This window comes from Ambystoma mexicanum, chromosome 12, assembly GCF_040938575.1.
Source record: "Ambystoma mexicanum isolate Mex_15411 chromosome 12, UKY_AmexF1_1, whole genome shotgun sequence".
Lineage (NCBI taxonomy): Eukaryota > Metazoa > Chordata > Amphibia > Caudata > Ambystomatidae > Ambystoma > Ambystoma mexicanum.
This window is the reverse complement of record NC_090936.1, coordinates 1,101,941,493-1,101,968,912: the sequence shown is the minus strand read 5'-3', so window position 1 is coordinate 1,101,968,912 and position 27,420 is coordinate 1,101,941,493. Positions and strand designations below refer to the sequence as shown.

Here is a 27,420-nt window from a genome sequence, read left to right as displayed (position 1 = left end):
GTGTTTAAGATAGAATGCCTCTGATATTTCACAAAGTAATTTCAAAATCATTTTCATTAGAAACAACAAGTTCTGTTGTAAGTAAATGGTGATCAGAGGAAGGTTTTTACATCAACACCATGAACAAGGCTTTTTGAAATGACCTTGGTTTTCCTGTTGAAACATAGGGAGATTACTACAGCGTGGAAGCTTTTACTTTGGAGAGCAAAAAGCATTGATACATTAAAGTGTCACACAAGCATGATAGTTTTAAAATTGAAATACAACAGCAATCAACAAATTTACTTTAATTGGCACTCGGATACCACTTAGGGTACAATCATTCCATTGGAGCACAATAATACATGGAAAAATGTAATTGGTTATTTTAAATGGCCAGTTTTCTGGGACTTAAAAGAAAAACTAACGGCCTTGTCTATTGCACTTTACGGAGCAGAAAACTTGGTTCATGATTTTTTCAATGAAAACTAGGTTTTCACAGGTCAAGAAGTTTATCAATCCCTGCAAATCTGTGCAATAGGTTGTACACCACACTCGCAAGCCCAGACATAATTTGATCCTGTGAAAACATAGGAAATTAATCATTTGTAATTGCCTTTCACAATTATAGATCAATGTATACAATTAGTCCACAAAGTCATTTACAGGCACAGTCTCCCCCTTAGGTAACAACTTGTAAACAGGGTTTCCCAAAATACTTTAAATTGCTATCTGGAATGTAATTATTTATTGGGACACTTGTCTAAATGCTTTGAGATTATTGTACTGTCTTCTAGTTTGTCTTTTAAAGGCCCACGACAAGTAGGAACATCAACAGGCTTCGCATTACTGCCAGATAGGCGCCTTCTTTCAGTGTGCCCCCTCTTGTAATCTGCTTCTGTTTTGGAAAGGACTCTGCATTCAGTCATCTGGAAAGGGCCTTCAGCTATTTTCCATCAGCTACATCCATGTGTAGCCCTAATCCACTTTCCTCCCATAAAATTGGCTCTCTTACTATTCTGCTTTCCCAAAACCCTACCTTCTTCCTATGTGTCTGTGTTTAAATACCCAGCAAACTGCACCGATTCAGCATCATTAGACAAGACCGTTTTGGATTGGACATGGCCTGTGATAGGTTCCACTCACTTTCCTCGCACCAACTAGGATCCTCCTCTTTGTTTCGAATGACCCACTGAATCTGCTTTTTCATAAGGCATCATATTAGCTATGAGGAAGCCCTCCACCTAGGAATGTAAAATCAAAAAGGGCCTAGAGTATTTATTTGTATCTTATAATTCCCAGTATGGACACGTGGTATTAATATGAATGTTATATTCAGATTTGCAAGAATATTCCGAATCCAAAAAACTACTTTATTGTTTTTTTTACCGTATGCATATTGAGAATATGCATACGGTAAAGAATTTAGATTATAGAATACATTTAGAATATTACCTTATGAATTTATTTTAATACAAATTTAATTTCCCCACTTGTGACCTTCAAATACATCATGTGTCTGCACCACATTACAATTTAGCTTGAATTACATGTGTTGCTAGGGTCCTGGTATCAGACACCTGCCATTATGAACAAAAGGCAATTTTAATGGACCAGACAAATTCTTCATGGAGACTCATTGTTCTGCCAGGCCGGAGGTCAGGATTTGTGTAGACATCGGTTTATTTGCAGTTGACATTACTGAGTGACAATGCATTCAATCTCTTACCAGGGTGACCCTCCAAATAGCTTACTGAAATAGGTCCATGAAAACAGAAAATCCTAATTTATGAAGATTTTACACACTGCTGTGCCATTAGCAGTTTTAATGCTTTGATCACAGTAATGGATAATGGGGCCGTGCATTACTGGTTTTAAGAAAGCTGTAATTTGCATAAACAACCCTTACAGACTTCAAACTAAACTGTCAATTTCAGGGCTAAATGTTAAATTAAACAGTCGGACCTAATAATACTGACAACCAAAGTATAGGCCTATAACATACTTAATTCATCATACCATTTGTGATACACACGTCTTATTAAATCATAGAATATTGCATGCAGAGGTTTACACAGTGGGCCACTGTCAAGACAGCATGGCAAGCTCTTTCACAGCAAGCCCCCGCTCCCTCCTACACACTGTAACACAGTTAAAGTGCTCATCATCAGGATCCATTGCAGGCTACGTGAACTTTGCTCATTAGAGGCCCTCACCATCAGCTTGGTACTACTTACTAGTGGGGAGGGAACGATGGGAGGTGTGAGAGAGTTACCTTCTATACAGAAGAGTCCTCTGGCGTGGTTTCCACGGCTTCTTGTAGACCCACTATCGACGCACATTTTGCACTTTCACAAGATCTAGGAAATGTGCTGAATTAAAAAATAAATGTGCTTCCAAGCACATCCCTCAGGGGAAACAAACTCCATGTAGAAGCTATTCTGTGTTTTTATCTTACTTCACTAGGGTGGCTGTGGGTTGATTTATGAGTACATGGCTCCAGGTAGGACATTGAGTTAAGTGCATTGTACTCCCACATTTTTTAAATTGGGTGTTGTCCAAACCTGTGTAGCAAAAATAAAGTACAATGGCTGAGCAAGAGGCACCATTCATAGATCCAATTGCTGGAGATTTCTTGTTTGCTGTCGATTAAAATGGATACCTGTTAGAACGCTAATATTTTCAAATAGAAATCCTTGCACGCCCAACTTTTAGGGCTGGATTTCACACTTGAGTACAACAATGGGGTGATATGCCCCCAAGGCATCGGGTCGTTCCTGTCGGAAATGGCCCGTCAGCCCAAATTAAGGGCCAAAGCAAAGACAGGGTCCCTGGATGAGGGCAGCATTGCCGTTACCATCCTGCGCGCCCCGCCGCAGAGGGGCATTTTGCCATTAGCACCTGTGAAAACAGATTTGTAAAAACAATGGGCAGCTCGGTGCCACGCAGCAAAGGAAGGTTTATTTTTAATAATAAAAAAATATACTCTTAGCACCTGGGCAGGAAACTACACTGGTGAGAGGGGCGGGGGGGAGCAGGGGTAGGGAACGGGGTGATACAGACAATACAGCCCATGTGCCGAGCATCCTGAATGGTCAGAACCCCGTTCCAGGGTGCTAATGTAGGGTAAGGCGGAGAACCAAACAAGAACTATGCTTAATCTATTAGAGTGCATTTATTTCCTAAAGAATACAACAGGCCACAGAATGTATTGAAATGAGAGCGGACGAGTGTGTTGCCGTGGATCTTTTCCAGTGCAAGCAGTCTTTTTTCTCTGCCTATTGAGGGGCGGTTTGATTTTGCCGTCAGAACTTGTTAAAATCACCTGGCTCTCAAGCGAGAGCGGACGAGTGTGTTGCGGTGTTCCCGCTGTTCTCGTCGCTCTCTCGCAGTGCTCACCGCGCTGTATTGTGATCAGTCCCTCTCAACATTCGCTGACAAAGTTTGCTCCTCGGAGACTAAGCTTAAAGACGTCTCAGGAAGGAGCGGTAAGGAACAATAAGGCGCTTGATTTGTTTGATGTTCAATGACATTTGAATGACTGCTTAATGATTTGAATGAACTTGACAAAGGCGGCGTTTTGATAAACTAACGTGACAAATGTGTAGCAAACACACGTGCAGAGTTAAACGTGCAGCATATCACATATGGTGACAAATTCAAGTGATAAGCAGCCGAATTGAGGTTTGGTGCAACGTGGGAGCATTGCAACCATTTGTAACCATTCGGTCGGCTTCTTTATAGTTTTGACAGTTCCTTTGATTTATACAAAAATTCACATGACCATATTGGTGACTTGGTTAAAGTGTGAAGAATATACCGATAAGCCCTGCTGTGAAAAGGGCTGCTGCCACACTCTACCTTTTCTTTAGAGCATTGAGGTGGAGCCCTTACATCTACAAAATCCCTTTCATTCCGCGGAGCAAACCCTCACCCTTCCCCACCTCCCCTTCCCCATCGCGAATTACTGATAAGCCCTGTGGTGTCAAAAACAAACAGTGTACAACACTATAATCCCCGCCGTGGAAACTACGCCTGTCTGGCAACTACTGTAAAATTGCACCCAGTGTGCACAGGCCGTGAGAACTAAAGTCGGCCCCGAGGACTCCGGGCTCACGCCTTTGACTCAGGCGCCAGACCCTGTAAACAGTTTTGAAAACAATGCAAATTCTGTGAGAACTAAAGTCAGCCCCGAGGACTGCGGGCCCAAGCCTTTGACTCAGGAGCCGGACTCTTTATCCGGTTTTGGTAACATTGACTGCCGACCGAATAACTGATAGAGCTGTGTGCATCGACTTATATTCAACCCCAACAATCATTCCCAACAGGAACCCGTAAGCCTTTGAAATTACATGGCTGCTATAACATCTGATCACGGGGCGAACTACGAACTGACCCTTGTGAATCCTACTCCATATACATACATCGCAATAGAAGAAGATTCAGGATCACAAATGAAAACTGATCTTCATAGTGGTTCACAAACGAGACTACACGCTAAAGCAGTACCTACTATAGCCTCTTCCAAAAAACAACCTGTTAAATTCCAAAAAGGTCCATTGGAAAATCCGAAAATAAACTCAACCCAATTGGAGTTAATGCATCCTAAATCTTCTGAATCTCCTATAAAATCCCCAACAATCCCAATACATACTCCGGTATCCGGTCAGAAAGTAATGGACACCGTTAATGTGGACGTCTTAACGACTAAAACTAATATATCACAATGGATGAACTCCACCCAACAAACCCTCATGATATTGACTTAGACGTGGATTCTAGAACACCTTCCGCGATATCACAACGAAAAAAGAAAAGTAATCACCTCACCTTTTGACTCCCCCCTCCCTCTTCTTGCACCAGGCAAATACGATTATGATATCAACCCCTCATCCCAATCCAAAGATCCCCTTCCATGAAGATCTTACACAAGGTGATGCAACTACACAAAACAGAGCTCCAACTCACAAACACCCCAAAAGTCGGGAATCCGAAATGGAAATGATATCCAAGACCAAGAACACAATCTTGTGAAACTACAGCAGGAGAATACCATTCAAGAAAAGTCCATGAAAGACGCTCCGACTACTACTCCCGTGAGGAGCATTGAGAATTCGACCAAATGGCCTTATCAATTAGGAAACCTAACACGAGAGCCATTCACGGACTCCATCTCACAAAAAGAGAAAGCAATTTTAGCTAAGAGAAGATTGCAGTCACTATATGAAAGCAACAGACTCACTATATGAAAGCAACAGACTATCACAAGACATGGCGCACCCAAGCATTGCCCATCGGAATCCAACAATCGCACGAATATCTCTTCACATGGTAGAGATAGAAAGGCTGATCGAGAACCAAGAGAAAAGAAAGGCAGTATTTGGTGAACCCATGCACGGATCTCAGGACACGACGAGCTTCGCAGGAACTCCTCAAAGACACGCCAATTTGCAAACATCAAAAATAATACCACTAACAACTAATATAACTACCCCAAAGGCACCATATTAAAAATAAAATATGGTTTATTCGAATCAAAAGAAGATCTGACAAAACCCAGTGAATAGTGGATACATCACCCTCCTATCCTCCCGAGCAGCTGACACCAATACCCATTACGATGCTTGATCTTCAGAACATGTTAATAGCAGTTATATCACAAACTATGATTTCTTTTATAAAAATGCAGGAGGCAAATGTGGACGCCATGAAAGATCAAGCGACACTTCGCACTGATACATTCTAAACAGATCTTCATCGAATCATTTATGTAAAATATTCAAGACCGCCTGGACCATGAGGCTGAAGCAAGCAAACTGTGGCAATCGTGTCTTTTTGATATAGCCAGAAACGATAGAGCCAATAAGACGCAACTTACTGAAGCCATAATAACCATGATGACTTTGTTGAAGTCACAGAATGTCCCAACAAATCCATATCACAATGGACAAATAAAGAGCAAAAATCAACAAGATGTCCTAAACAAACCCAGCAGTAAATCCGATGCAAATAAAGAAAATGTCCTCCCGATAGTACCGGTAAATATAATAAATAACAACTCCACTCACAGATCGCAGACAGCAGCTATAACCGATATACAAGACCCTATATCTGGAAACACTGCAAACAAAGTCCCTACAGACAAACCCAAAAATGCTGCATCAAACTATGGCATTTTTATGCCCACGTTGAACGAGGATAAACGGCAAAACAAACCAAAAAAAATAAATAAAGCCAAAATGGCTCCTGCGCTTTCCTTAGAAATTTCACAACGCCGAAAGCAACAACCCACAAGACGGCACTTAGTAAAGTAATAGGAATAAAGCCGCCTCTGGCTCACCTTGCAATCCCTCCAATGAATAGATCATCAAAGCCCGGACCAAATTTGCATCCTGTAAAAATCGATGAAGAGGCACAGTTACAAACGACTTCTAAGTTTAACCGAACATTTTGATGAAGAATTAGAAATATCTGAAGAAGCACAGATACAACCGAGTGACAATTCACTCATGATTGGTGACGAATACGGGCAATCTTGCTCTACTCAGACATCACTGATGATATTGACAAGTGAAGACATCAGATACAACTTTAGAGTCATACTCGTCGGAACGGCCTAGCAAGGAACGAGTTTTCCCAAGAAAGCAACAAACACATCTGATCGAGCTAACATCGAATGACGGATTACCAATTTTTGTCAACCCACGGAAAAAAAACAACCCAGATCAAGCTGTTCTTACAAAGAACACAACATAATGAAGATGATCTCATACTGAATAGAACAAATGTTCTATGTTTATTCAGAGCCGTCCAGACCTGAAAACGATCACCTCACAAGATATTGCGACTGTCGAATTCATGGAAGATGCGCACCTGGACAAAGTATGCATATCCCTTAAATTCAACAATATACAGCGCCTAATTTACAGCCAAAAAAATAAACTTATAATGCTTGGATTCGAAATAAGAAAATCACAATTATCGAAAGAAAATCAAATAGATCAATCATCAGATCAAACTAGACAATCACAACATTCAGACTCCTATAGAGAAACAGGATCTGAAGACTCGTCAGAGACGACCATGCAGAATCATAGCAGAATCAGAGAAAATAGAAACTTCCATGAAACTCTTAAACAACGACCTGAACACACCAATCATCATATCTGGAGACAAATAGAATGGACCCAACTTGACAATTCTGAAGGAAAAAGCTGTTATCAATAACCATTACCAATTCCAACTAATTGCAAAATCTCGTTATGTTCCTGGAACACCCGCGGTCACAGCCACCTTTTCAGGCAACAAACAAAAGCACTTGACCAATATGACATTTGTATTCAGGAATCTTGGCTCACTAAGCAACCGATTTGCGATGGGTACACTACATTGATGACGCCCGCGATAAAGAACAAAAAAAAGACGTCCATCAGCAGGTCTCCTAACTCTAATTAAATTAGGGAAGAACATTGAGATATTAGAAACCATAAACATTAATGAGTGGATCCAACCTACAGTAATTACTCTACAAAAGACACACCAACAGCCCACACCAGAGATACTTGGAATAGTCAATAACTATTGGAACCCTGCAGCAATCTCAGACGAAGTCTACATCGACAAAGCCTGCTCGGCAATTGACAAAATGATCCTGAAAACATCCTTGCATTAATATCGTACTGTGCGGTGACCTTAACATCCATATGCTTGATCGCCAAGGAAATTCAATAGAAGATGATAATCTTGCTGCTCTTGCACGCTGCTGGAACAAAGAAATGACGGCCAGATGCTTACACAGAGTCAACATCTTGGATAAAGCCACAAACAAGCCGAGCCACACCTGGACCCGTGGTATCTCTACAGCCATCATTGACTATATCTGCACAATGTCTCAAATCCAGTCGGAAATTCTGCATACTGAAAATCTGAACTCAGAAAACAGCGACCATGCCATGCTGACCATTTCCTGGCAAATGTACTCTTTGCCGAATGACCGAATTAATATACCTGAACTTTCAATAAACCTGGGGTTAAACCGCTTGAGAATTTCACATAATGAACTATAAAAACTAGCTGGGCTAATTGATAGCTCTGTCCTGGCAGATGCACAATGCTTGAACTATCCAAACTTATTAAATCCTTTCAAATTAATTTCAACAACACGTATGCACAAGAACTTTAACTTTAAACATCAGTACTCAAGAGAAATCACAAATAGAAAGAAGGCATTGAGAAGAATAACAAAACAAATTTGAAAAATGTTGCTGGTAAATCATGAAGAAATAAGGAAATTTATACAAAATTACAAAAAATTGGATTAAGAGTAACAGAGCGCTACAAACTCAAACATCATATATATGAAACTAGACAAACAGGTTTTGCGAAACATTAACTTAATTTTATTAAACCTACTTAAGCAAGAGGCTATAAGAAATCAAAGACAAATCTATGCAGCTTTCGTCGACCTCCAACTTGCATTTGACCTCGTCGACAGAAATCGATTATGGAGCAAATCTGCGGCATTGGGGCTGTCCGAACAACATAATTGAGCCGATAAAGCAACTCTATACAACACTTCACTAAGAGTTAGATTATCTAAAGACAGTACAGTTACTGAAGCGATACAAACATTTAACAGTTTTAAGCAAGGCTACTCGTTGGCGGCAGCGCTATTTAACCTCTTTACTGCTGATTTTGAAAAATAAATTAACATTCCAACAACAAATCCTCCAAAGTTAAATGCGACAAATCTATCCTGCATCACGTATGCAGACGACATCGTCCTATGTTCAGAAACCCTGAGGGGACTACAAATAGCCCTGTCAAAATGAATAATATATGGACGCAAATCACCTAAAAATAAATACGTAAAAGACTAAAGTCATGACTCTGCGTCACATTCCAAAAATGCTCCATGACAACAATGTTTTGCATAGTCAAAAACTAGCACAAGTGACAACTCTAAAATATCTCGGTCTCTGGCTGAACCAATCTCCCACAGAAAAAGACAGGACTAAACATCTGCAAACAAAAGCCATGTCGCTAGCGCGACAAGGATGATACCTACACCGAAAATATGGGAATGACTAGACGCAACCAATCAGAACTGTTTATAGACAAAAAGTTGTGGCAATCCTCCTTTATGGAGGCAAATCCATGATCAACATAGAAAGCTCGATCTGGCAGCGCCTAGAAGGACTGTTTTGGAGAAAAGTCATCTTTACCTCCTGCACCTCCTGTGGCTTGCCTTAGATACAAACTGGCACTCCAATCACTGGAATCGATCAACAGGTGGAGAAAATTGGATCTATATAGGAAAATCATCACAGCCTGGCAAATTCCTGCACTACAAATATTTCAAGAAAAAGAACCAACAGTACAAGCTTCAACTTTGAAAGCCTGGAAAATACATGTGGAACATATCCGAGTCACAGCAAATATCTCGACAGAAATGCTATGCGAACGGCCAGAAAAAGCACAAGAAAAAGAATTGCTCAAAATGATTGGATCATGACGATTGATATGAAATATAAATACAAACTCAACCTGGAATGTAAATTCAACAATCACCCAATCAACTGTCCCCCTTCTTATCTACAACGCTTTCCCTTGCATCATATCAGAGATAACTTCATGAGATTCCGGCTGAACCTCTTACCCACACATGAAATATTAACAAAGAGGTAACTACTACCTAAGGAAATGGAGTTCTGTCGCTTTTGCAAACAAGAAAATGAACTTGAAACTTTGCAACACAATCTAATTTTCTGTCCAGCTCTCACAGATAGAAGGACTCAATTCAGAGACATGTATATGACTGTGACAAAACAACTTGATCATGAAGACCGGTGGGCATAGTTTCTTCAAGGTGGCTCAAAAAAAGAAATGTTTGTCGTCCAGTTTTTAAATTTGATACTAAAAGACACTGAAAAAGTCACAATTTGATATGTAAATATAAGCATTGGTTTAAGACAGAAAGATGAAAGGTTTAAAACTGAAACCATATCATCTAATAAAAGAAAAAAGTATTGAAATGATAGAGAACTCACCCTGACCCGAGAACACTCAATCTTGCAACTTTGCAGTTTAAAATGGACTGGATTTCTTGACATGTCCTTATAATTGTGAACATGACCTGTATAGAAGAAAGTGCACCTGCAGTATAAATGTGATTTGTATTTAAAGACTGTCTATTTCTGGGCCCCTGTCAAATGGCCTTTCGGTCTTTAATGTGGTTTGAGTTTGTCCTTGTGTCAGTGTTCGATGATTTAACAATGATCAAAGATCAAGGCGGTATTACAGGTCTTATTTTATTGAACAGGTCCGCCGCCTTTGACACCATTGATCATGCCCTTTTCTTATCAAGGTTACAGAACTCTGGCATTTCTGGCCTGGTTTTGGAATGGTTCCATGCATTTCTGACCTCCTGCTCGCAACTGGTGTCTCTCGCTTCTTTTAGGTCCTCACCCAAAACGGTGACATGTGGGGTGCCGCAGGGCTCTGCCCTCTCCCCCCTACTTTTTAAAATATTCATTCAGACATTGGCAGTTCTCATTCGGGTTTAACTTTTACTCCTATGTGGATGATACCCAAATTCTGCTCAGGCGTGACCTGTATCAAGCAGGAAATGCGGCCCAGCAGAGATCGTGCCTGGCAGCGATTGGGGCTTGGAAAGGGAGCCAACTGGCTTAACTTTAACTCTGGAATACTGGCCATTAACATTGGGATCTCTTCCCGTCTCAGTCAAGGTGATTAAGAACCTTGGCGTAAAACATTTCAGCCTCACTGAAGATAGCTCCCAGATTAACCGTGTGTGTGGACTGGGCTTTCTTAAGTTAAAGCAACTCCGGCAAATCCTCCCTTTTATCCCTGAGGATCTCCATACGCATGTAGTGGCAACTTGTGTAAATGGTAGTGTGGACTACTGCAATGCAACTTTTCTGTTGCAACTAGCATATTTATTGCACCCTTTGCAGCTTTTTGCAAATTGAAGTAGTCCGCCTGATAAAAGGTATTCCTTTTGGACAGGATGTTTCCACTGCACTACAGGGACTCCATTGGGCCTGTGCCAGCTCTAATCCATTTCAAAGCCCGTGTTTCCAGTTCTACAGGATTCTTACAAAATCAGCAGCACCGGGGATCAGCTTCCCATTTAGCTCTTAGCCCCAGAACTTCTCTTGTTGTTAACAAATGTAGGTGCATTTTCATAAAGGTCCTTCTAAGAGCAGGATGTGGGCATTTCATTAGGTAATTTGGAAGCTGATTGAATGGTTTAGATTCATTTCTAAAATTATAAAATGCTTTGCACAATTTGCATTGCTCCAACATGGATATCCAGTCGTCTCTTCACAATTTCTTTTTCAGTTATGTGGGATCACAATCAGACGATCCACATCAAAGTCAACCACTCCCAAGATCTTTAAACAGTCCTCCTTCCAGTTGAATAATATCACATCTTTATCTGATTTTAAAGCCTTTGCTAAAATCGAAAGGAGAGAGGAGTTATTAGACATTTCGGAAAAAGAAACAGATTTTTCCAATGCACCAAGTCCTTTAGTGATAACAGCCCCAATTCATACTGAATCAATTGGATAGGAGTACTTTTAGGAGGCCCAATGCTTTTTCCCAAAAAAGGCCTTTGAGTAGATTTCAACTCTAATAATCGAGTTAGACATGTCAATTTCTGCTCTGTATGTTATAATGTGGACTACATTTTGTTTATAAAATTGGTGCATCGGTAGCAGGGTGAACTTTCTGAATGTTCTTAAAATGAATAGGCCCTGAAGGGCTAATGATTCCACCTTCAGTCGTAAAATGTCAGTATTTTTCCTTTCTCGTGCATCATTATTGAAATTGAATCCTAAATACTGTTACAGGACCACCCTTGACAATACAGAACCTGACACACACCAGTTAAATCTCACTTCCTTTCAAGAGGGAGCCCATTTTCTCACCACCATAGTTGACTTAGTAGCATTTATCGCCAGATTATTATCCATGTCAGAACTTTGTAGACCATCCAGTGACCGTTGCAGCTCAATAGGTGTTTATCGATCAGGACTAAATCGTCTGCATAAAATAGCCAATGGAGCCTCTGTCCCATAATTCTGGGGGTGGGGGTTTGCTCTAGCAGAGGTCATGGTTTCTTTTAAAACAGAAACAAACAGATTGAGCAAAGCAGTGACAAGAATACACACCTCCTTTAGTCATGGGAATGTCAGGATTCTCTCCGATAGCCTCCCTTGTTGATTTAGTGTCACGTAGAGGGACATGTTAGTGTTGTATTGTATAATCATTTCTAGCAGACCCGAAGGACAACCCGCTTTACTTAATTTAGACCCTAGTCGGACCCGATCGATTAGTCAAAAGCAAAGCCGATTAATGGAAAATAGATGGGAGTGCCATCCGTCAAAGACTTCTTCCTTAGTTAACTTAACAGAAAACCGTTATGGGCCATTCCCACACCTCTGACAAATCCTGACTGTTTTTTGTCAAACTGCCAGGGTGTCACTATCCATTCTCTTAAGTTACATAATGCCAGGGAGGCAAACCGTTTTCCTGGCACGTCTAACAATGCGATTGGACAATAATTTGAAGGTAGGGATTTCAGTCCCTTTTTGAAGATTGGTATAATTACTGCAGCCTTCCACAAGGCGGGTATCAAGCCTCTATGATAGTTCTAAATATCTTTGTCAATATGCTCGCCCAGATCTCAGGATTTTTCTTTTTTTTTGTAATTAGAGTTCGAGAGACCAACCAATTCCGGTGCTTGCGACCCACTACTCTTAATATAAATGATTGGATATCCGATTCATCAAATATCATGGCTGTTTGTCATCTCCAGTTATCACCTCAAGTTGGTTACAAGTCAGTAATTTAAACATGTTAGTAAAGTGGATAATCCAGGCTTCATCCACCATTGGGTTAATTTGCAGGGCCAACTGCAGTGTATCACAGTTTTTAAGTATTTCTGCAGAGTTCTGAGAGGCTAAAATTCTTAACAGAGCCTACATTTTCCAGAAAGATTCAGAGGCTGTGACCTCTTGCCCAATTCCTAAATTTTAAGTCTCAGCCCCCCCCCCCACCTCAGTAAAATGAGCCAAATTGGTAGTCTTAAATATCGTAGAGCAGCTCTTAAGTCTCTTTTTGTGTACAGTGAGGTCAAAAAAGTGCTCATGCTTATACATAGACTTGTCACAATACCCTCCCATAACAGAAAGGGATTTAGATATATCTATTAACTGGCACTGCTCCCTCAGTTAATGATTTTTTTGACAAATCGGTTAACTTGTGGTTTAGTAGATTTGTTCGGGCTTTGGTCCAAACAATTCTATTCCTCCCCCCATTAATTTCTACTTTCAGGTGATATAATCTTGCAGGGCGATCATTAAGGGGAAAGTTCCAGGCTACTTGCAAGACGTTATGGTCACTCATCAATTCGTCAAAACTTTTACTTCATTACATTGGGCAATATAGAACCTGATACAAATAAATAGTCTAAGACCGACTGTTGTGTCAATCTGGACCATGTAGGCCTCACAGGGATAGCACCAGCAATCACTCCATTGAGCATACATAATCCTCTGGCATCCATGAAATCATTCCACAAGCGACCCTGTTTTCGCCTATTACTCTGGCTTGCTAGCTGTGCTGGGTATTGAATATCCAATTGGTGACAAGTAATATTTAGGTGTCCACAAATTATAATAACCATCACTGCGGGGGGCAGATAAACGCATACCGCTAGCCCATCGAAGAAATCACCTGCAGCCATTCCAGCAGGGTTCCAGTATACACTTGATAGGGAAAATTGTCCCAATCCCAGATAAATCCTGACCTCCGAGGTCATTTTAACCGCTTGTGTAAAAGAATTTGGTGATCTCCATTCAGAAACTGTGAAACCATTCTAGCTGCTATTAGCAGACCTCTACCTTTTAAACATTTGATTGCAGGGTTTAATAGAGTGGAGAACACATCAGTTTGAGGGTGTTTCAAAAGCCATTAAGTCACAAAGAGAGCATCTCTCCACCGCCTAAATAAATGAGAATTCCCCCTTGTATTTCAGGATCCCAGCTGGATAACTGCTGACCCCTTCACATTTGATAGTTACTTTCTGGTATCCCCTCTTGCCAATGCTCCGGCTAGCCAAGACCAATTCTGCACCAAGTTAATTGGTATAATCTGTACAAATGTATTAATAGTGATAACAATTGCGCTATCTTGTGACCCTAATAACCTTTCCTTTCATTTACTGTGAAGATCAGCGCCTTGATGCTCTCGGACTTGGTGCGCTAAATAAATTGCAAAGTAAAATAAATAACCCGACACGTTATTGTTTGATCTTGTACTTTCCTACCCACAGAGTTTTTAACCGAGTCAGTAATTCAGAAAAGGGGGAAAAGCAGTAGAGTTGACACTAATACCCACTCCAAGATCATCTTGTTTTAGGTTCTTTAACAGTCCTTCTATGCTTCATATAAATCAAATCCCATCGGAGTAGAGAAATATTCTCCAAGATGATATTCCAGATCAGATTTGACAGAATATGTAATAAGACGTTGTTAAGGTATTTGTCACTGCAAAATTCGACATGAGCAATGCCTCTTGACTGGTTCAAATGTAGTGCACGGATAGTGTCAAATAATTTCAATTTTAGTGCATGGATAAAGTCAAATAATCAAGTAGTAAGTACTTTTCTTGTTGCAGTTGTCTTAAATGCAGACCCTCAATTTGATTATATAGGACGTTATTTTCCTCAGATCGATTTAAGTGTTCCCTATGTTGTGCCGAAGTGTAGAAAGGTTGAGCCGAGCTTTCCAACTAATTTTGCACTGCCAGTGTTTTGGGATAATTTTTTATTCAAGACACCATCTCTAAAGACTCCTCATTTCCTGGCATATTTAAATCTAGCTGTGTGCACCCCATTTTTTACCATCTGGATTTTTTGCCTTCATTTGGAACAGAAGTTGTTGGAAACGAAAAGCAACCATGTTGCTGCTGCTTGCTTAGTACATAATGCACATCCCGACCTCTGCTGCTGTCCTTCCTCCAGGTCTTGTCCTTTTTCCTCACTGGAGAATCACTTGAAGTGCCAGTAATGTGATCTTGCCGCTATGGCTCTTGCCATGCACCATTGTGAGGGATGTCTCCCACGCATCTGTTAACTTTTCTGGATTGCTGAATAGATCATTCAGTACCAGTGCATTCTTGTGAAGCCCTTGAATCGGGACACAACCATCAATTAACTTCCCCCTGCACAATAATACTGTGCGCCTTTTCAGGACTCTGCTTTGATCACATCTCATCTTGCTCGCCAGTTCACACCGTCTAAGAGCATCTCACACTCGGGAGTTTTATGCACCCTGCTGAAGTGACTCTTCCAGGGACCACCTCAGTCGCAAGGGTGCATCAGATCCTCCTAAACCCCTACGGCTGTCAAGGCTATTTCTGCTCCAATGGTCTCTGAACTTCTACCAGGCCTTGGTATGAGGGGGGTGCAAGTTATCAGTGGCCTAGTCACAGAGTACTTTGATCCCTCTATGGAATTCTCAAGTCACCTCAAGCCCCTACCATCAGATTAGCACCAGGGTCTGTCTGGATTTGGGACTAAGGGCCCTATGCCAGCAGGGAAAAGCCTGTGGCTGATGCAAAGATGTCCTAGTATGCAGCTCCTCAAGAGAGAACACTGCCTACCCAAAACGCTTTGCTGGCAAAGATCCTATGACACTAGACCAGGATCTCCCATATTGTCTCCAGGCGAGTTGGCTACTCTACCCACCACTAGGGGACTGGACTCACCAAAAACCAAGAACGCATTCTATGGGAACAGAATCTTAACTCTCGCAACCCGAGCAAGTAACTGCATAGAATAATTTCTGAATTCAATTCTCTGGGCTGCTCTATCCTATGGCCAAACACATGGACCACAAAACATACAAGCAGCTTGGCCATGCCACTAAAGCCAACAACCTCCTGGACTCTGCCCAATCTGGCTTCAGACCACTCTGAGGAACGGAGTCTTCCCTGGTGTCCATATGGGATTTCCCCTAAAAAGAACATTGGATGCAGAAGGTTGCGCTGTACTCCTTCTCCTTGACCTCTCTGCTGCCTTCGATAACATCGACCACACCATTCTCCTAGGCAGGCTACACTCTTTAGGAATCAAAGACATTGTCCTCTCTTGGATCTCTTCTTTCATCTCTAACCGCTCACAAATCATGCTCCTCCAAACCTTCACCTGTACTGCACGAACAGCACCAAAAGAAGTCCCACATGGAGCATCCTAATCTCCCCCTTTTCAACATCTATCTGAACCCACTCCCTGCATTCATCCACTCCCACTATCTCACCTGCTACAACTACACAACGACACCCAGATCATCCTTAAAATCCCGAAATCGCCAGGATCCAACAGTCTAGATCTGTCATCATGCCTCTCGCACATGGACTACTGGATGACAACCAACCACCTCATCCTCAATCCTGGGAAAACAGGAATCCTAGTTTGCAGGACAACAGTGCTCCTTCCCCCAACCTATTCCCTGGTATCAATCCCTAGGCTCCCCCACCCTCCACCGACAGCCCAGGCACAATCCCTAGGCTCCCCCCCCCCCCCCCGCTCCACACAGCCCCAGCAACCTTCAATTCAGTGAAAAACCTCAGATGCACACTGGAGACGGATGTATCCCTCTCCCAACACATCAATTCTGTATCCAGAACCTGCTTCTTCCATCTACGCATCCTCACGCCCATCTTCTCATACCTCACCTATCCTTACTGTTTCTCTGCAATCATCCTCTCCTGCTTAGACTATGCAAACTGCCTTTACCTAGGCTCACCAGCGTTTCAGCTGAGGAAACTGCAAACAAAAAATAAAAAACACTGCTGCTCATCTGCTCATTAGCCTACCTCCCAGAGAACACATCATTCCTACATTAGGAGTCCTCCATTGGCTCCCTATTGGGCGACGCACTACCTTTAAAGTCATGTGCATCACTCACCGGGCCATCCACACCTGCCCGGAATTCCACAAAGACAAAGTCACTCGCAACCACCCCTCAAGGACACTAAGATCTAGCACAGCAGCTCTCCTAGTTGTCCTATATTACAGCTCCTCCATCCAAGCGCAGATCTGTTACTCTGCCCATGCACATCCGCAACATTGACAATCACTTGGCATTAAGAAAGGCCCTCAAAACTTAGCTCATCCCTTCCTCCTCTTGAAACCCTTGCACCTTTTATACTGTAAATACGCGCATAGAAACACTGACCCCCCAAACCCAACAACACACCTATCCCCCTATACCCCCATGGATGGCAGCAGCGTTCACAGCAGCACACCATGAGAAACTTGTTGCCCTTCCCCTCCACCCACAGACGATCGTACATCACCCCCCGTCCCTCCGGGCCCCTTTCCCACTGCTCAGAATTTCAATCTAGGGATATCACACCTGGCGAGACCAGCCAATCGCATTGGACCCAGAAAACGACATCTAAAATTAACTCCATCCAAGTTTACACTATGTATACCTTACACCAAGTCTGGACACAGGCCGCAGGCACAGCCACCCATCCATGAACTCTAGAAGGCAGCTATGGCTATGCTATTCCGGTCTAGCAACTCGCATAGCCGTCCACACTGAAACCCCATATGTACCTTAACAGCTGCCATTATTATACAGCGGCAACCTATGGAAAATGTCAGCCTAGCTGGGCAAACATCGAATCTACGGCACTAGCACCCTATCCTAAACCACCAACGGCATCCGCCCACGTGCCTGACCTCCGGGCTGCTTACTGGAACCTAGCCAGCCCACCCATGTCCTAACCTGGCAAAATGTACACACACACATCTTTAAATTAAGTTTTCGAATCTCCCACACATGGACTGCAGTCACCGAGGGCATTCCAACCACAAAGAGCATTGAGGCAATACAAATGGGTAAAGGGGGCGCTATAGGAATGACCAATACAATAGAATAGATTGGTCATCAGTGCATTTATTTGTTTAGATTGGTGCTCAGCTGAATTTTCATAAGAGTATGTCGATGGATTCAGTATTTCTGGGTCTATTGAGCCTTCTCTGTATCAGACATGGGGTTCATTTAACCTGTAACAATATCTTGTTACTCCGCCTCTTTATGTGTAATTTTTTGCACCATCGCCATTTGTCCTCCAGGACACAATTTGTCTGTATACTGATGCAACCAATGACGTGTCTGCGTTTCTTGGCTTCTGCCTCGTTTCGGGACCCTCGCCTCCTTGTTCTCTAGCCAGATACGCCCATCAGGGATCAGGTGTGTGCAGATCTGCAAAGGAATCTCTCATCACTTCTACAGGGCGCCCCGAACACCTCTTGACCCCGGCTCGATCATCCCATCCTCGTCGTTCTCTGCCTTTACTGAATTACAACGTACACGATGGAACAAGTGGGGGAGGGTCCCTATTCGGGCGCCATCTTGAAAGGGGCCCCTAGTGGTCCCTCACATCTATGGGAACAAGGAAGGTCACCACACACGATAGATACGCCAGACACGAGGTTGTATTCCCAAAGCTAGGGTTTATTGCAAAGCAAATAGTCTCAGTTGCCCAACTCGGTCTCACGCCCCGCGACGTGCATCTCTAGATCTCGAGGGACGCATACATCAGTTACATATATACAAAATGCATATCATACAATCAGCTGTGACATGTTTAACACCCCCCTTTATTGGGTTTCTCTGAACTCGGTTTGATGATGGACACTTCGACGAATATGACACTTTCGAATGTCTATTCTAGTAACAATATGCAACTTTGCAACTGTAGAGACATATTTTCTTTGTTGAACAGAACACAGTACTTCTGTTCTTGGAAGCAAGCTACATACGGGGGAAGAGTCACACTCCAGACCTTGCTATCTATGGAGGTGCTATTCGTGACCTGGGAGCCGACACGCTCTACAGGGCTCGGAAAAGGAGGGCCATAAGAAGAGCATAATTCAAGCCTTTAGCTGCTTTATTCTCACATATTCTACCATATAACGAGACTGGCTGGCAGCTGTGAAATGATTAAATGCCCTGCGGCTCTGCTTCAAGGCTACATTCGGGAGGGAGCCGGGCATTCCTCCCCGGAGCTGCCTACGTTGCATTTCAATGAACTCTTATTAGCCTCACGGCCCTGCGGCCTTGTCCTTTCACGTTCAGACAACAATGTTAACAGTCGAGCAGTGTAAGCAGAAAATGTGCTGCGAAGCAATGTGAACAGAAAGCAATGAGCAATTGAAAGAAAACAAAATGGCCGTTCATTGGTAAACTCGGAAACCTGTATTTCTATGGTTTCGTACATGAGACGGTTGGCCTTCGGCCACCAAAATACGTATGCCGTCAATCATGAGAGGTATCCCTTTTTCTAGACTGACACTATGTGTAATTTTTTTCGCCATTCCTTACAGTATGTTCCCTATGACGGTGCTCTGGGGTGGTTAGTGCACGTTGGAATTTCCACACATTTATTAAGGGCTTTACTTGGTGTTTTTATTCATTTTTGGGAGGGGGGGTGGGGGGGGACAAGATGCACTCACCCACCCCACACCGGCCAAGATGTACATTTTTTCTGATTCTGAAAGAGGGGGGGGGGGTATACCGGCTGCTCATTAATTCCCTCTTCAACCAGACTTGACACGGCACTTGGTGTAAGATTTTGACTCTGTTGTATCTCGTCTGCACAAGAGGTCTCAAACTAACCAGTTTGGCTCGGTATAGGGCCACAAGTCATAACCTCATCACCTTCTGCTTGAGGCAAGAATGAAGAACCTTGCAACTTGACAAATTATTTGTGGGCATACCATGTTTGCTGCCTCCCTGGTGGCAAGGATATAAATAGGCTTGGTTACTTCTGTTATCAAGTTCTGTGGGCAACTCTGTAAGCCTTGAGAGTGCACTTGATTGGGCGTTTGTGCTTTCACGCGAGTAATATAACCCTCAATAGAAGTGATTTTGCTGTTTAATGCTGATAATAGAGATACTTGATCGCTTATTTTCCCCATTTAATGATTCATATAGTTTACTCAGGGTAGTCATGGCCAACTGGAGTGAAGGGGTGTGATGCTGGAAATGCATTGGAGGGACAAGGCCTCTATGTCCTTGTCCTGTACTCCCTCATGTGTGTTGTTTTCTGCACAGGGGTCCATGTGGGACTCCTGGCAGTGCAGCCCTTCCTCTTTTTGGTCATGGTGAACAGAGACCCTTTGGATAGCCTTATGGCACCCATGGGTGGGCGTACAACCCTGTACCCTAGTGTATGCTTTTGGGCACCTGTGTGTGGCCCACAGAGCAGGGTATGGGCTGGTGGCAGCTCCATGCTGAATTTGACAAGTGCTCCGAGTATCCTCCATTTTGGAATACCCAGGCCCTGCCATAGGAATCAGTGTATTCCCGATAGGAGACAATATGGCGCCTGTGGCCTCTTGGTTTAGATTACCTTCTTTTCCCAAGTCCTGAAGTCGAGACTCTGTCCCTTCCCTTAACTGGCTGTTGCATGGAAGAACCATATATGTTATTGTGGGGAAGTCCAGGCCAAACTGGCTGGAGCCTTCCCAGTGACTGTATGTTGTGGGTACACCCTTGGGGTAGGACCTGGGTGATGTGTGTGACCAATATGCATTCCATGTTATGGGTGTCTGGTATCTGTGTGTGTGTGACACAAAGAATGAGCCCTACCTAAAACTGACATGAATGCAGTGTGGTGTGCTGAAAGGCTGGGTGCTTGCCCCAATCCACATTCCTTGTTATGGGTGTCTCGGTGGAAGAGAATGGCCTGAATGCACTGTGAACCAGATTGGCTGCCTGCCTGCATGAATACCCTTCTGAATGATTGGCTGCCTGAGCTTGGCTCAGCAGTGTAAATGAGGGACAGAACTGTATGTCTGGGAACCTCTCACTTAACAGAATTGTTCAGCAGCTGAAGTTGAAATTTGAAGCCGCTTATCCTTGAAGCCCAGCTGGAAGAAGAATTGCTGCTGCTTCTCTTCGACAAAATCCGAGAGCTGTTGTGTCCGTCAAAGACTGATCCAAGAGAGGACCTGGCTAGGAGAGCTCTCCCCGACCTACAAGGGAACATTGTGCAGAAAGCTAATCTTCACCAAGGCACCCTGGAAGCCAGTCCCGAAAGACTGTCGACCGGAGACTGGGACCGCCGAGGAATCCTGAAGTGAAGCACCCGGACATCAAAGTCCAACGTCGTTGTCCAGGGTCGGAGGTGTGCCGTAACCGATGGGAGCCTGTCTAGTTGTGTTGCCATGCAGAAATGGGGACAGCTTGATGCCGTGCTGCCCGATGACCAGAGCCGCAACGCTCCACCCTTTGCCTAAGACATTTGAAACCAAGGACTCCCTTGCCATCACCCTCGACCGCTTTGTCCCGCCGGTAAAAGTCGAAGTCGTCGACAAGCAGAGAATACGCGGTGGGGTTCCCACCGACCACAATCCGCAAAGACAGATCAACGAAGATCCGAAAGCCAGCCGTGATCGAGTCCTGACCGTCGAATGCCACCGCCGACACCAGACGCCAGGCATAAGTTCTTCATCTAACTGCTTTGCAAACAAACTCTTGTCATCGAGTTGCACCACACCACTCATCTTCACAGGACATCGATGAACACCGTGAAGCTGCTCTCTCGACAACAGTGTGGTTCCTGCTTTAGAGGGCGTTCACCCACGAGGGATACGAAGAAACTCTGCTAAACTCAGGTACATTGGGGTAGAACATTTTGGCAGGAAACAAAACTATTTAAAGAATATATGGACTGGGCTTGTGGATACACTTTATTTACAGGTTGCCCAGGTGGGGTGGATCCTCACACAACTGTTTCATGGTAGTGGGACCAGGAATTCTGCCATTGTTTAACCTAACCTTGCTTCCTTTATGTGTCCTATGTTGATATACATTACCGTTTGATTTGTATGCCATTAGAACTGCCAGCAAGTGGTGCATTTTAAAAGGAGTCAAGAGTGAACTGTGGTACCACATAGAGATCGTACATATTTACCATATTAGATTTTCCAAAGCACAAAGTGTGTAATTAATGTTGTAAATATATATTTGAACATTCCTTTGTGGGGTATTGGGGACTACACTGCACGTAAGAATCAGTCTGCATCACCTCCTGAGAGCTTAAGCCTTGATTGCTCATCCATTCTACCATATATAGAATCTTAGCTGGGGTGCTCTCTGCTTTTACTCTGCCACAAAGAGGGGTACAAGTCCTCCAGTCTTTACAAGAGGTGGTTATAAATACTTTCTCCTGGGATCGAGTAACACCATCTGTTGGCCTCTGTAAAGGCATCGACTGCTCTGTTGAAGATTTGTGCGTATCCTCTTCGTCAGGGTAGAGAATAGGGGAGGCTGGGAGAGATCACGTGGTCCCTTATTGATGTTGAAGGCCTTAAGCATGTAGCAATCTCCTTTTCTGTGTTAGTATCAATGGGCTCACCCAGCAATGGTCTCAGGATGTTTATTAGTCCGCTCCCCTGACCCTCTCGTCATTTCTTTACGGCCCTCTCCCTCGATCATACACCTTAACGGCTCAGTATCGTGGGTACCTAATTCTACTCCCGAAGGTAATCAGTATTTATCAAGCTCATCTGATTTACTGGTGTCTAGGCCGCCATCTTGAGTGTGTCGTTCGATAGGGCTACGTTTAAGTCTTTATTCTGGCCATCAGCCATAGTTTTAGAAAATAGGCAGTGATTTTAGAGGTCCTGATTTTGGAGGATAAGAGTTTCTCCAAATGCCTTTCCCCTTCGGTGTTAAGGAACCTTGAATTCCAATTTTAAAAAGGGGCCCCATTTTCTCCAGGCGCTGTGGGGCTGTGCTTGAATGTGCCTTGCTTAAAGACACCAGTGTGAATGAGCCGGAAGGTCAAGTTGCGCATCAATATCTGAAGTAGGCGCTGTATGCAAGTCGATAGGGATATCGTTATTTTCACTTAAAGTCAGTATGCTGAAGTGTGCCAGCGGCATGTTTTTAGCTTACGAGCCCCCACGTGGAGCGGGAGGGAGACAGTCCAACTTTTAAGATGCTAGTAATTATATTCAGGTTTATTTACTCACAGGTCCACATCAAACCTCTCCCGCTGTTAACTGCCAGCAACTGTGCCAAGTCTGCAGCACTCTGCGCTGGGTTAGAGTATGGGCCTCACCACAAGTTGGGCAGGAACCCTTAAATTCGGCGGAAACGGTATTAGTCCCGTCCAATAAATATCCTCCGATTCAAGATTGTAAATCCTACTGGCGCTATTACAGCCGGCGGTAATACAATACAGTCAGCTGCAATAGCTCTAGGGAACCAAACGCACCACATGCTGGAGGTAAAATAAAAAAACAAAAAACAAAAAAAAAACCACATGACAGCAATAAGGGCCCATGTGAAAACAATGCACACCAGAGGCCTACAAAAGACCCACCCATGCACAACGCAGCCTTCCAACACCATGTTGCCATTTGGAGCAGGGAGCCTTGATGTGCACATGTACTTGCTGCGCCTGGAGCTAGCCAGCTTCCAACACAATCGTTGCCATGATGCATGTTACGGCCCAGTGCCGTGCTGGGACAGGTTCTGGATGCACTGCTGCTCCATGTCAATGAGCACATTGCATTGCCACCCACACAGGCACAGGACAACCAGCTCAAGGCAAGGTGCCATGCTATTGTCCAAGTGCCGAATGTCATAGCAGCCCTAGACTGCACACATGTAGCACTAGTAGCACCCCGGGAAAATGAGGCAGCCTACAGGAACCGTAAGTGTTACCATTCCATGACCGTGCAGATGACATGTAGCCCCCGACCTAACATTCACCCTGATCCACCCATGACTCCACGGTCCTGCACAACAGTACCCTGGCCAGCCTACATGGAGAGGCACAGAGGCCAAAACACATGGATGTTGGGCGAGTACAAATCTTGTCTGAAATGCATGCCAAATTACACCTGTTGGGGGGGGGGGCATACACAATCCCTGCATTCCAGCAGGAGACATAGGCAGCACTAGCACAGCACCATTTCCATGTGGTCGTTCCCTTGGGGCTTAGGTTGATACATTGTAGGTACTTATAGTACCAGGGGCGTGCTAGGGTACAGTGGTAAAATGGGGCACTAATGGGTGTCTGTGGTGCAGCACACACATTGCAAACGCATACGTTAGCGCAAATAGCGCTTGACAGAAAATATGCCGGGCTACCGCCCAACTCGTGATAAGGCTGTATATGTATAACTCCTCCTGCAGTGTCACAGGTGGTGATAGGCACTGAAAGCAGTGCCTATGAAAGCAGATTCATGCACAGGTGTCACCCAGTAACTGCTCCATCCCGGCTCCAACTCCAGACTGTCTTTATTATGCACTTTTCAGTACAAATTGAAATCGTCAAAAATGTTAAGGCCCATTTCAGCATTATGGGAAAACACCACCATGTACAATTCCAGTGAATAGATTTGCATAGGTTCCATCTTAACCAAAATGTATCCGAAAGGAAGGGTAATTCGAAACCATGTGTAGCTTCATTCCTACTTTGCCATGCATGTTAAAGGGGAGCTAGAAATAGTCAAGAGGGGGAAATGAAACCTTCCAAGGTTCCCTTCTCAATCTTAACACATAAAAGGACTGGACCAGCCCAGGAATGTACATGAAGAACACACAATTACCTGTCTGGACCAGTTCAGGAGATTACATCTATACCAACAATGCCAGATGTTAATGGATTATGGCCCTCAGTTTAAAGTCCAGGCATGCCATAAAAGTACTCCATTAACCCAGGCTAAAGAAAGGTCACTAACTATGTATAGCAAATGGACATCTGCTCCGAGCACAGTTAAAAAGGGAAGTTTATGGAATTAATGTCAAGCAAACGCCTGCCTTGGATAAACATAAAGGAGAATTTAGGCGGTGTCATGATGCTGGAGAAAAACTAACATTCGGAAAACTGGCTTGTAGGTTTTCCATGCAAATCTACCTACACTGGTTGAGAAATAGCAATGTAGTATTGAAGTAAAATTATATTTCTGAGATCAAAGGATTTATAGGAATATTTAGAATGCTTAGTTTTGGAGTACAATATGTGTCTGTACTGACAATAGTGAGAATCATTTGGGTAGTAAATACCTTTTTTGGATTTGTTAATCTCCTTGGTTTTAAGCGTGAGTCCAATTTAGTTGAAGTTAGATTATCACATTTCAATTTGTCAGTCTATTCCTTGCCAGAATTTTGAGGTAGGATTGTATAAAGCAGGATGATAGATTAACATGTTATGCCAGCACAAGCATAGAAATTATGAGATTGAAAATACAAAATTTTACAACAGTAACAGTTATCATTCAACATGATAATTTGTTTGGGTCTTTGAAAAAAATAAATGCATTTTTCTTGTAATCAACATTCTCACTTGGTAACTTCATAGCAGCTAACCCGGTTTAGTAGCAGTGCGATTAAAAGATCTTAGTTCTGTGTTTTATCCACAAGGGGTGAACCCGGATTCCCCGGCAACCACAACAGTCACAGCTGCTTCTGGCCCGCTTCCCACGAACATTCACTGCTTTCCTACTTTCTTGCTGTGCCACCCATGAGGCCACATAACTGGCAGGCGTTCTATAAAAGACTCCTTCACAGTTCATCTGGCAGCCTCTAGCAAAGGTCCCCTTTTGAAGGTGCTGCTCACGCCACTGGTCTGAAAATATCACCAAGGCCGCTCAAGTGGCTTCAAGGGTCAGGCAGATGCAGTCCCATTACTTTCTAGTTAGTAGGAAGTATTGGCCCGATTTTAAATTAGTTATCTGGAGCCATGGTAAAGAAAGACCATAGGTCTAAGCTTTGGCATGTAGGTATGGCTACGAATAGGGCGCTGGTTTACCCCACTGAAAATCCTTCAAAATGGACAAGAATTGTACACTCGTCCATCGTTTGGCCTGCCAAACATGGTTTCTTTCCAAAGCATTTTAACAGGCTATTAAAAATGGACTAGCATTTAATGTCAGAAGGATTTCTAAAGTTTCGGATTTAGTGAATCACTGAAGAGAACTTTCAATGTTAGTCAGCTGAAGAGCAACCCACTTTAGCCCAGCAGCAAATGACAGCAACCCCAGCTGCCTTCCCCGCAACCAACATCCTCCCCACCAACCTATATGGCCTAAAATAATCTTTCAAGAAAAGGCTGTAATCAAGAGGGTGGAGTTGGGCAAGTTTTCAGGGGACGCTCCACAATGCAGAACACGACAATCAGTCCACAATGCTGTTCAACACAAGTATGTTGGCAGCTGTGTGCAGGTGTTAAGCGACAAAGGGGTGCGGCGCAGAGCGAGAGTATGCGATGCAGTAGTCAACCATCAGTGACCGAAAGGTAAGGAAAGGGGAGCAGTCACTACTGCTCCATTCTAAACTATACAGCCTTCTGTCACGGATTTAAAGACACGGCACACTCCAGACTAGGGCTCTTTCCAATTGCCAGGGAAATGACACACAATAAAAACGCTTTCAAATTTATTAAAATTTCAGATTCAGCTTTGAGAAGGCAGCCAACCAGTCTCATACCCCCTCCTTGACAAACACCCAGTGTCGCAATGGCCCGTGAACCAGGCCAGTATGTAATAATGAAATATTTATTTTTAATTAAAATGAAATCAAACAGATTCAAGATTGGGCAGCAATCACCAGTGTGGTGATAATTACACAGTAAAATGATAGAAAAGTCAATTTAAGTGTAGCCTAACATCAGACACATCAATGCAAAAAATAATGAAAGCAAGATTACTTTTTGGTAATACTTTTAAATGACACAACTTAGGCATTCCCCCTGCAAGATTCCCCCAAACTCCCGTGAACAAAGTTGTGTGTGGGTGGAGAGGAGTAGCAAAGAGTCAGGTATCATACGCAAAAAAATCAGATTGGGAATCCGACCTACCACCCCTGAATGGAAGGCCAAATTCGGATTGAAAATCCTTGAAAATAGCAAAATGGCACTGAGAATTCACTGAATAGTTATTTTACATGTGCGGTTGAACAGATAAGATAGGAATTTGTGTGGCTGTACTAAAGCAGCAAGAAAACTTACAAGCTGCAAGGCAAGGTACTAAACATGCATAAAGGTGAGAAAATCGACTTGGGGGAGTTCGAACCCCCTCCAGAGTCAGCTTTTTAGAAGTAAACATCTGTATTCAGACTTGCCAAGGGACCTTCTACTATTGCCCATACCCGACGGCAGGAAGTTGTCCGGGGACACAGGGTAAAGGAATCCCATACTAATATATATATACACACACACACACACACACACACATACACATTTCACTTACCTACACAATACATATGATCGTGAACAGTCTGGCCAATAAACCAAGTGACCAATGGCAGACGATCCCTATAGTTTTAATTAGCAACAAGAGATCTTTAGCTGTGCACTGGTTTGCATTTTAATGGT

At 43.3% G+C, this 27,420-nt stretch overlaps 1 protein-coding gene and 1 long non-coding RNA gene across 2 annotated transcripts in view; one reads left to right on the top strand and one right to left on the bottom strand.

The window, feature by feature from the left end:
* PFKFB3 (6-phosphofructo-2-kinase/fructose-2,6-biphosphatase 3) overlaps positions 1-27,420 on the bottom strand; it is a 335,583-nt gene that overhangs the window by 62,260 nt on the left and 245,903 nt on the right. The gene's annotated exons all lie outside the window — the stretch shown is intronic.
* Positions 1-27,420, top strand: part of LOC138514284 (uncharacterized) — a 505,584-nt gene that overhangs the window by 461,937 nt on the left and 16,227 nt on the right. The window lies entirely within an intron of this gene.